At 37.7% G+C, this 12,172-nt stretch overlaps 1 pseudogene; it reads left to right on the top strand.

Annotated features, from left to right (window-relative positions):
* The first annotated feature begins 4,165 nt into the window (after positions 1-4,165).
* On the top strand, positions 4,166-10,961 carry LOC101691279 (annotated as a pseudogene).
* Positions 10,962-12,172: the final 1,211 nt, after the last annotated feature.

Genomic DNA, 12,172 nt, shown 5'->3' with positions numbered 1-12,172 from the left:
CGTTTTCCCTGGGCTCACAAAGAACGATTGCTAGGTGCTGTCAGCGCACTACTGGGTGTCCTCTAGGTACTGGCATGTGTATCAGATATGTTTGACATATTTTTAACTTAAGGGCTATCAAGAAGCCAAAACTACTACGTTTTCTAAGCAAATACTGCCTCCTCACCTTTATGTGTTACTAAATTTGAAGGCTCAAATAAAATGCTGCTTTTACTCTGAATTTTAGTGGAAAAGCTTTTTGTAAAGAAATGTATGACTCTGAATAATTTAAAATAAACTCATTTTGTTTTTCTCTTATTATCCACTTTATTTTGTAAAGTGAAGAATTTTAGATAGTCTGATTAAAGCATTTTTAATAACATAAATACTGTTTATTTCTTCACAAAGTTGTTAAAACCAATTTAAACATATCCTAAAATAATAAATTCCCTATTTAAAAAAAAACAAACTTTTTTTTTTAAATGTTCTTTATAGAACTTCTGTATACAACTTCCAGTAAAACACAACTCTGTCCTTCCAGTCACTTGGGCCAGAATCCTTGAAATTTCCTTGACTCAGATTTTTCTCTCATACTACATTCTAAATACCAGAAACTTCTGATGGCTGAATTCTCCAGATCTAGCCAGAACTTCTTTGCTGTTTCCACTACTAATACTCTGTTCCATGGCATTGTCACCACATCATGGATTATTCCAACAGTCTCTCCTTAAATGGTACCCTTGCTCATGTTCTCTGCCTCTAAAATCTGGAAGAAAAAATATTCCTTTTAATATGCAGGCTGGATCTTGTTACTACTTTGTTTAAAACTCTGCCATAGATTTCATCTCACTTAGACCAAATGTGACTTTACATGATCTGCCTTCCCCATTCCTCCTCTCCAGTACATCTTCTACCCTCTTCCTCACTGTCTCTAAAGCACCCATACTGGCCCTCTTACCAATTCTTTTAGGGACCAAGGCACATGCTGACATTATGTTGGCATTGAGCCTCTCTCTAACCATCTGATATTAATTAGCACACACACATGCAACACATATTCTCTATATTATTAAGTTGTTTTATTTATTTTGTGTATTATGTCACTCACCAAATATTCACTGTGTACCTGTTATGTTCAAGGCACTGTTTTATGTATCAGGGATATACTACTCAACAAAAATAGTCAAAAACTCTGTTCTCATGGAGTCTGTATGCTGGTGGAGTTACATTTTTTTGTGGCCCTTATGAAAATGTGACCATATATTTACTTAGTGGGATTTTAGCCCTTCAGAGCTTAGAATACTCTTTGTCACATGGTAAGCACGATTTTATAGCTGAATAATAAATGAATGAAAAGGGATACCAGGGTGGCTCAGTTGTTAAGCCTCTGCCTTTGACTCATGATCCCAGGCTCCCAGATCAAGACCTGCATCAGCCTCCCTGCTCAGTGGGAAGCCTGCTTCTCCCTCTCTCACTCCCCCTGTCTCTGTTCCCTCTTTCACTGCCTCTCTCTGTCAAATAAATAAATAAAATCTTCAAAAAAATCTTCAAACAAAAAAAAAGAATGAATGAATGAAGTAGTTTAAGCCAAAACTGAGTTCTGCCATCCCTCTTCTACAGATCAGAATTGGAAAGACGTCTCTCTAACTAACCTGATATCCCTATAACAGATAAGCTAGGATTCTCATCAGTTATCCAGATTTGGGGATCTGAATTTAGGTGTTTTTCAATAAAAGATCAATATCCCAGATGTAAATATAATAATATTTTTATTTATAAAATCAGCTGAAGTACATATTAAATAATTTCAGTTAAAAAGGGTGCTATAAATTGGTACTCATGCAAGGTTGTTGGAAAATGATATAAGAAATTTCTGGAAAGCAAATTTGGCTTTGTATAGGTTCCCCCAGGAATTCAGCACCTAAGAATTTATTCTAAGTAACAAGAAAAGCCTACAAGTTATGTACAAAAGTCATCATCCGGGTATTATTTATAATAGTGAAAACTTTGAAGTAATATACCACCTGACGGAAAAGATAAATACAAGAGAAAGGTTAAATAAATTGTGGCATGTTCATATAGTTGAATACTATGCAGGTATTAAAATCATATGTTACAAGAATATTTAGTGATAATGAAATATATCCGAAATAGAAAAAGAAAACCCTATATAGAATTGCCTAAGCAGTATGATCTTGATGTTCTGATTATCTCATAGTACAATCATAAAAAAAGTGATAATAGTTACATATGGGTGGTGGAAAAATGGATACTTTTCACTTTGGATTTTATCTGATGAGTTTTTATTTCCTCTTTTATGTTTTTTTTTTAAACATTTCTAAATATTCCTTAGCACATGTTGTTTTCATAAGAAAAAATATCACATTATTGAATTTTTAAACTAAATGAAAAGAGCTCAAATCCTACTTCTTCAGATAGGTCATCTCTGGCACTCCATAAAAAAATAGTACATACCTACCAATAATCATTATTTCTATCATTTTGTCCTATTTCAAACTTCTTTACATTTTTTGCCTCCTGACATATTATGTAAATGTTGATTTGTATTCCGATTGTCTCCCAATCTATGCCCATTAATATATAAACTTCCTCAGAACAAGAATTTTGAATTGCTCTACCTCATTTGTACCTAAACAGTGTTTGGCACATGGTAAGTACAGAGTAAGTATTTGTTGATTGGAGAAATAAATGAATGGGTAAATCATTTAATGAATGAATCATTGTTAGTTATGTAATGTTGGGCAAATCCCTTAACTCTGGGTTTCAATTTCCTTATATATAAAACAGGGACAATAATAGTATCTCTCTGTGAAATAGTAAGAAATACATATATTGGTCTCTGTCTCCAGTTCTTGACACAGAGCTCCTAAAACCCTTGAAAACTCCTAAGTGGTAAGAGCACTGGGACCGTCTTTTGTTCTATTGAGGCAACTCTTGGTGGGCTTCTAGATTGCTGCTGGATAGGTGCTGATCACCAGAAAGACAAGCCCTGACTAGAAGCTTAGAATTTTCATCCCCACCTCCCATCCTCCAGAGAGGAGAGAGAAGCTCAAAGTGGAGTTAATAAATTGATCATGCCTATGTGAGGGAGCCCATATAAAATCCCAATGGCAGGTGTTTTGGAGAGGTTCCGGGAGGACAAACATACCCACATAAGGAGAACGACACAACATAGCTTCAAAGGGACAAACGATCCTGCACCACTAAACATAAATGTTTCCCTGAGTTCTGTGAGCCCCTCTAGCAAATGAGTCAAATCCAACAAGGTGATCATTGGAACCTTCCATCTATAGTAGGTTGGTCAGAAGCACAGGTGACAACCAGGGTTTGAGACTGGCATCTGAAGTTGGGGATGGGGAGGAAATTTTGTGGGACCTAGCCCTTAAACTGTGGGATCTGGTGCTACCTCTAGGTAAATAGTGTCAGAACTGAGTTGAATTGTATGCCACCCAGCTGGTGTCACAGAGTTGCTTGGTGTGGGGGGAAAACCTCCATACATCTGGTGATCATAAGCATCCTGTGTGCCTGTGGCAGTAGTATGGAAGTAAAGGAGACACACAAGAAAGAAAGACACAGGAGATGGAAAACCAGGTGGTTTTTCTTATACCCTATTTCATGAAAGTATGAAGAAAAAATGAGAAAATAAATGTAAAGTCTATAATACCAGTGCCCAGCACACAGTAACTGCCCTAAAATGTTAGCTATGCTATTTATTAACTGGTTTGTCTGCTATTATTTATATGACTCTATCTCCTGCGAACCACCACCCCACCCTTGCTGGGTTATGAATAGCTATATGAGCAAATGCTTCAGTTAGTTTCATGTTTTACATAGGCTTTTACAGAGCTTTACATATAGTAGATAGGATGGGACTATTTATAAGTATAAAATATATTAATCATTTAAACATTTAATTTTTTAATAATGCTTTAGAATCTTTCTGGATAATCTTTTATCTAATATACTTTGTTGTTTATGGCTAAAGTAGTATACTAAAAGAGATGATCATTACAACACACACTTACATATACCCCACGTACATATCATATTTAGACTATATTAAATGGGAAATAACTACAGCAGAGAAATAGTGAAAGGCTGCTTTCATAGGTTAACTGAGATCTTCCAAAGATGATGCAGTGTCTAGTCACCTCTCTATTCCAGGATGTCTATATTAGGGAGAGATATTTTGGCAACTTTCAGCTTGCTGTATGAAGGGGTGAGAAAATAGATGATGTTTGAAATTAAATATGCCAGGAAAAATAATGAAAATTTTAAAGCTTAAAAATACTGCCTGATAAATTTATTTCAAGCCTATGAACCAGCTGATGGTGTGCCTGGCTTTGAGAGCTGGCTGCCTGTATCCCAACTTCTCTATAGTCAATGGCCTTGCTTGTCCAGCTGAGCTACCAAGAGTCTCCAGTACACTTTCCAGTTCCAGTGCTCTAATTATATACCATTTCGCATCTATAATGACAGTGCACTTGATTGTAAGACTTTTGTGGGAGATGGTTCAACCTGCTGTCATGATAAAAAGTAGAATGCTGATTAGCCACGGATGTTTTGGATTTTTTAAATTTCCATTTTGAGAGATTATTATTGGGAAGAAGACATGAAAAGAGCATGAATATTGCATTTTCATTTTGTTGTGATTTTTCTTTAGTATCTATTTTTCTATAATGTATAGTTCTGCTGACAGGACCAATGTTTATTATTTTCTTTTACACTTTTGGCAAAACTCATAAAATTACCAGGCTATATTCTTTAGATTTCACTCACATAAGTTTCTTAGCAGGTCTGTTTTAATTCTTCTTTCACTTTTTCAACTTTGTGGACGAAGCTTATTCTATCAGAACTAAAAATATGCCATTCAGCACCTCAGTCTCATCTGTTCTTAGCATTATGAGAGAAAATTCGAGCTAAATAACATGAAGTAGCATTTAACTATATGAGGCCAGATGTCAAACTAAACTTTGTACATTCTACTGATGAAAAGTGAATTTTATCCAAAGGAAGAACAGCTGGAACTAGTGCTGTTTTCTTTCTAATAGAGATAAAATCCTATTATAAACAACTCTGGAAGACACCTGAGTTGTTCTGTTTCAGTGGAATTTTACTAAAAGTAATAGAAGTCTATAAATCATATTCCAGTCTGCATTAATAGAATATGAAAGTGACACATGGAACATGCTTGAAACTCATTAGGAAAGAAAGAGTCCAACACACACCCACTTTACTCTTTTTTCCCTCTAAATGTTTGCTCTCTTGACTGGTATTTTTGTGGTGGTTTGCAGATTATTTAGACTTTAGGTTGTGGAATATTCGAGTGGGGAGGAACTAGGTGGAAACAAGTGATACTTCATAGGAGCGGAAATAAAGAACAAAGGGCTTAACTACAGGGACTGTCTCCTTATCCTTTCCACTGAATAGTAAAGTACTGAATGAAGCAGTTTGGTTAGAACAGGGACTATCATTTAGAGAGGAAATCAGATAAAGTTCAGACTATTCTTCTTAAGGAAATCGTGTAATTAGTTGAAGAAAACATTACTGTTTTCTTGGGCAGTCAACCAGGACATAGGTCTAATTTGGCTGAATAGAAATAACTGAAGGTTTTGGAGGGGCGGCGGGTGGGGGGTGAGTTAGCCTCGTGGTGGGTATTGTGGAGGGCATGTATCGCATGGAATACTGGGTGTGGTGCATAAACAATGAATTTTGGAACACTGAAAAAAAAATGAAAAAAAATTATTTTGTGCTAAAGAAAAAAAAAAGCAAAAGATTTTCTGCTGATATTGTTGGACTGGTATTTTACCTGTAGTTTCTCTGGTCTTGGCCTGAGAAGCATTTCTTTCTTAACTGCCCAGGGCCTTAAAGCAAAGGAACAAAGGATGCAAGTTCTTTGTCAAGTATGTTTACTTATTGAGGAATTGGTATCATTTGTGCTGTTATCCAGTTTGTTTTCACCACCTTATTCCACAGATGTCAAAAAGAAGAGGATGTCTCCTCCATGTACTTATAACTAATTTGTTTCTCTTGAAGTTATGTCTAGTGACTTACCTTCTCTGAAACTGCATATCTGGAGAACTGTGCCTAGTACTTACACTATAGTACCTAGTACTATATAGTATTTATTAAATATATATGTATAACACATTTATTTATTAAAAGACAAGAGTTTTATATCCCTGCCCCTATAGGTTCTATTGTCATATACTCCTCATGTTTTTGGCATTTGCTGAAAATGGAATTTGAGGAATGGATTTCTTGAGAGGAACATACCCCAAGGTTTTTGAATTTATTTTTGTTTTTTACCTACCATTTAATATGTGCCAGCTCGTCTTCACACATGATCTCACTAAAAGCCCACAAAACTCTATTGAATGTAGGGGAAAATTTGCCACCCCAAAATATGTCTCTTTGGCATGTGGATTATTTTAAGCTGATTATTTTTAAGAAATAGAACATTCAGGACAAAACTGACCTTCCAATTAGCTGTCTAAAGGAATCTGGAAAGTAACTATCATCATAGATAACTACAGTGTAACATGAACTAGATGCGGTAGACAGGGAGAAGCTTAGCAAGGTCTATTAAAATTACTTTTTATGTCCTGTTATTTCTGTTGGTCCAGCAAACATTTGTTTATTAAATATTTACTTTTTTCATTTTTCTGTATATTATCTTCTTTCATTTGTAGTCCCAGATTCTTATCCCCATCTCCTTAGCTCTGGATGGCATATAAGCCTCAACTGCCTGACTGCTTATGGGCCTCATTTTCTTTGGGAACCCCTGTGTGTATGGAATTAAACTTGATTTTCTTCTGTTTGTTGGTCTTATGTCAATTTAATTCTTAGAATAGTCAAAAATACTTTTAAGGGTAGAGAAAATTTTTTTCTCCCCAACAGAATTATTGTGCCCATTTTAGAAATAGGAAACTTGATGCTCAGAGAATTGTATGGCTTGTCTATGGCCTCTTTATTGGTAAATGGCCAAGTTAAGAGTAGTAGAAGCTTCAGTTAGGAGGGACGGAAAAGAGTGATAAAGGAGATATTTTCTTCCTTTGGGTACATAGTCCATAATGGTGACTTTTCAGTGTGTTTCAGATAGTATGTCAACAGGAAATTTCTTGGGTCAGAGGAAAAGATGTTTTAGGAGGTAATATGAAATAAATTTGTTTAAAAAAAAAAGGTGCAAGAGATTTGGAGAATTGATGTAAGACAGTATCTTTTTGTTGTTTTGTGTTAACTTACCTAATCATTCATCAACCAGAGATTTGCTCATCCAGTACTGTATAGTATTAGAATCCAAATCTTTCTATTACAAAGCCCTTACTCTGATTAACTATATTATATTGCTTCTCTAGTTCTCCATTCCAGATGAGGCATATGCTTGTGGTTAACTTTTTGTCTCAGTAGCCACCTAAAACCCCAGGAATTCTAATCCAAAGAATATAAAGGGAAGAAAACATGGATATCAGTTATCTTCCTCCCTACATACATTTTCAGAGCTATGGTAGACTGAAAAATGACCACCCAAAGGTACCCATATCCTAATCCCTGGACCTGTCAATGTGTTACTTTATATAGTAAAAGCATACTTGCACATATAAGTTAAGGATCTTTAGATGGGAGAGAATATCTTGAATTATCCCAGTGGAGCAGATAATCACACGAACCCTTATAAGAGGGGAGCAGCAGCGGTGGAGTCAGGAAAAGAGATAACCATGTTAAGACACTAGTGTTGAAGATGGAGGAAGGATCTATGAGGGAATGCAGGCAGCCTCTAGAACTTGCAAAAGTGGAGAAATTACTTTTGCTTTAGAGCCTCTACAAGGAACCAACCCACGTGACACCTTGATTTTAGGATTTCTGACCTCCAGGACTGTAAGAGAATAAATTTTTGTTTTTCTTAAGCCATTGTTTATGATAGTTTGTCACAGTGACAGTAGAAAACCTAATATAAGTGGTTACTAGAAAACAAGCTTTCCCTTCCTTCTCTGGTGAAATGTTTAAAAGAAAAACAAAAAACTAGCTAGGCTTAATCTTACCAGTGCTGTATAATCCGTACAACTATTAAAATATCTGAAGTTTTCTTGATCTACTCATGGAACATACTAGAAATGGTTCAGGGACCTATGTAGAATTTACCATGTATGACCTACTTTTCCCTGTCACTATGATGCTTGAAACATTGAGTCTTCTATTTATCAATCTATAAATGAAAGTAAAGCATTAGGTTGCCCAACTCGTAGAAAAGCTGTTTGGCTTCATTTGTTAAAGTGCTGTGAAGATAATAAACACTAATCTTTATTTAATCAACTAGGCAAGAAGACAATTAAATGAAAGACTAGGAGTGTGCCTGGTAGCACAGTATCTGATGGAGTTCTGTAGCTCAAACCAACAGAGACCTACATTTAAAATACAGTTTCTATAATCTGCCCTATCAAAGTGATAAATTAAGGTTTAGGGCTTCCAATTCCTTGTTTATCTCAACTACTTAAATTCAATTGCTTTAATTAAAATTGCATTGAGAATGCATTTTCCAATTTAGACTTTCACAGGCCTTTGGGGGTTTTGTTCTATTACATCCTTTTCATGTTATACTATTTGAATAATCATCACTTAATTTTCTCAACAGTAAAAAGAAATTCTCCTTCTCAAATGAATAGTTATTGTGTTTTAACTACCAAGTCATACAACAGATCAAAAATTGGTGATTGCTAGGTTAGCTGTGGGTAGAGATATTTTATAACCATTTTAGCTCTGAAATCTCCTCTACTTTGATCTCAAAGATTATATGCAGCATTATAACATTGCAACAAAAAGGCATATTGCAATTCAATAGAGTAGCAAAGAGTAAGTATACACCAATAACCAGGTCAATTTAATATTTCCTTGTATTTTGATAGTCAAAGTGAAGAGTATGACAACAGCAAAGTACTACAAAATCTGTTAACTAGCCCCTCAGGAATAAGTTTGGATGGATGGCCATATAAAAGTCCCACCCATCCATCCCTTACCCCTTCATTCTAGACAATGAAAACTACCAAGTCAGAGGAAACCCCTTCTACCTTAAGGTCACAGCCAACCTCCCTCCCTCCTATCTTCCTTCCTCACTTCCTTTATTACTACCGCTTATATTTTAATATAATTTCAGACTTGCAGGGAAATGTCAAAAATAATGTAACAGCAACAACTATGTTGTCCCTTTATCAAGATTCACAAATTTTTACATTTTGCCCCATTTGTGTGACCATCAGTTCTCTCTCTGTTTTGCTCTTTTTTTGTTTCTGAACTTTTTGAGTTAAGTGGAAGGATCATGCCCCTTTACTTGTTAGTACTTCATTATGTATTTCCTAAATAAAAATGCATTCTCTTGACAAATTATCAAAACCAGGAAATTTTAAAATGATGCAAATATTTTTTTTCACCCCCCCCCAACCCTCCTGTATCCCTGGGTCTCTACCCCAGGGAGCCCAGTACAACATCAGCGCCCTGGTCACCATTGCTACTAAGACCTTCCTGTGTTAAAATCGGCTACGGGCATTCATCGCCAGCATCCGTCGCTTCTACCCAAAGGTCACCGTGGTCATCGCCGACGACATCGACAAGCCAGAGAGCATTAGCGGTCCCCACATCGAGCACTATCTCATGCCTTTTGGCAAGGGCTGGTTTGCAGGTCTGAACCTGGCCGTATCCCAGGTAACCACCAAGTACGTCCTGTGGGTGGACGACGACTTCGTGTTCACCGCGCAGACGCGGCTGGAGAGGCTTGTGGACGTGCTGGAGCAGACGTCGCTGGACCTGGTGGATGGTGTGGTGCACGAGATCTCTGGCTTTGCCACCACCTACCGGCAGCTGCTGAGCATGGAGCCTGGTTCCCAAGGCCGCGGGAACTGCTTCCAGCAAAGGCACAGATGAGCTCGTGGGCTTTCCAGGCTGCGTGGTGACCGACGGCGTGGTCAACTTCTTCCTGGCGTGCACCGACAAGGTGCGCGAGGTCGGTTTCAACCTGTGCCTCAGCCACGTGGCGCATCTGAAATTCTTCCTGGATGGGCTTGGTTCCCTTCGAGTGGGCTCCTGCCCAGACGTCGTTGTGGATCACGCATCTAAGTTGAAGCTGCCTTGGACATCAAGGAATGTGGGGACAGAGATGTATGCCCGCTACCGCTACCCAGGATCACTGGATGAAAGTCAGGTGGCGGAATACCGCCTACTCTTCTTCAAACACCGGCTGCAGTCCATGACCTCGGAATGAGGGCCACTCGGGGCCTTCAAACTGTCAAGCTGGGCCTGCCTCCTTGTCCCTGCCAGGAATTTCTAGCAAACCCCAGCACCCAGTGACCGCTCCACTGACTCTCCCGGATCCCCTTCAGAAACTTATCCCAAGCAGGGGCTTGTCCTGATGGCACCCCTCCTTTCTGCGAGTGCCCAGGGATGTGATGGAGCCGTACGGTCCCACAGCCAGTGCCAAGTCCTCCCCCCACCCCCTTTGTCATGGGGCAGGAAGTGGGGGGGGGGGTCACTTTCCAAGTGCCAAAGAGCCCATGGAGACTCTAAGAACCTAAAGTGGAAATACTCTCATCTCCTTGGGACTGAGGGGGTGGGAAAGTCCCTGCGTGTATTCCTAGGGCTGTACCCCCTCCCCAATCTCTGGATCCAGGACTCTGTGCACAGGCTCTAGCCCAACCCCCATGGAGAGAACTGGAGACTTCAGGAGTAGGGGGGGGGGCGCGGGTGAACACACAAGTGAAAGTCATTTTTAGTTGTGTCTGCAATGCTGTGAGCATGGAGAAAGGGGCACCAGGGATGATCAGTGGCGGACACCCAGAGGTTCACTTCATGAACCCCAGAGGTGCTCAGCTTTGTTTTATTAATTATAAGAAGTAAGGGGACTCCTCAAAAAAAATCTGTAATTAATATCCAAATTTTGTCAAAGTTCCCAATAAAATACTTTATAGCTATAATTTTCCTAGTCCAGTATTAAGTAGTACAGCAAGTTGTTATGTCTTTTTAGTTTCCTTTAATAGGAAAATTTTAAGCTTTTCTTTGTTTTGCTTGATCTTGACATTATTGATGAATGCAAGCCAGTTACTTTGTAGAGGATCCCCCAGCTTGGGATTTTTTTTTTTTCCTCATCATTAGTTTCAAGTTAAATAGTTTTGGTAAAAAGGTCATGTTGCTCTTCTTCCTTAGTGAATCCTATTAGAAGGCATTTAATGGTTTCCTAATGTTTGTAATGTTACTTTATCATTTTTTTATTGTGGAATCTACCAGATTTCTTTACTCAGAATTTACTGTTTTCCATTTGTAATTAGTAAGCAGTTTGTGAAGAGATAACTCCAGACTATAATAATATTTTGTACCCCATAAATCTTTAATCCACCAGTTTTTTAATCCATTGATTATTTTCTAGCTCTTTATTCATCAGTTAACATCCCACTGTAGGGAAAAATGTTCCCTTCTGTCCCATTTATTTATCTACTCATTTATATATTTATATCAGTAGAAATCCACAGATATATATTTTAGTTAGTGTGTTGTAATCCATTACTATATTTTTTTAATACCCAAATTTTTCCAAATTTGACTACATTGACCACTTGAACCCCATTCAGTATGATACCTTTGTCCTTTTGACATGACTCCATCTCTTTTGAAGCACTTCCTTACTTCCTGGCACACCAAGTTAGTCCTGGTTCTTCTTGTATTTTCCTGTCTCAGCCCTGGAATCACTCTTCTCTCTAATGTGCCATGGATCATTTTAGTGAGTAATGGTATTTAAAAACCCCAGATTTGAGTCCTGTATTTATGCTTATTGCTGCTAAATGAGGTCATTGATTGCAGGTCCTCTCCCATCAACAAAGGATATATGTATGTGTATATACATAATACATACACATATTTAAATGTATTTTCATATATGCTTATCTATAACTTTATATTAAAAACCATGAATTCCTGTGCATAGCTTAATCTATGCACCCATACCACATTCTTTCCCCAAAGTTGTCAGCTCTTAACTGAAAGAACTTGAACTTGACTTCAGATTTCTGACTCTAAAATTCCTCATTCAAACCCAGTGAGATTAAATTTATTGTTCAGCCTCCATCCACTCTATAGATATACCTTCCACTTTCTTCTCCTCCATCAGTTACATTAATTGAATTCCCCCATC

The sequence above is a fragment of the Mustela putorius genome, unplaced genomic scaffold (assembly GCF_011764305.1).
Source record: "Mustela putorius furo isolate JIRA1106 unplaced genomic scaffold, ASM1176430v1.1 tig00003846_pilon_pilon_pilon, whole genome shotgun sequence".
NCBI classification, from domain to species: domain Eukaryota; kingdom Metazoa; phylum Chordata; class Mammalia; order Carnivora; family Mustelidae; genus Mustela; species Mustela putorius.
This window is presented reverse-complemented; position numbering and strand designations above follow the sequence as displayed.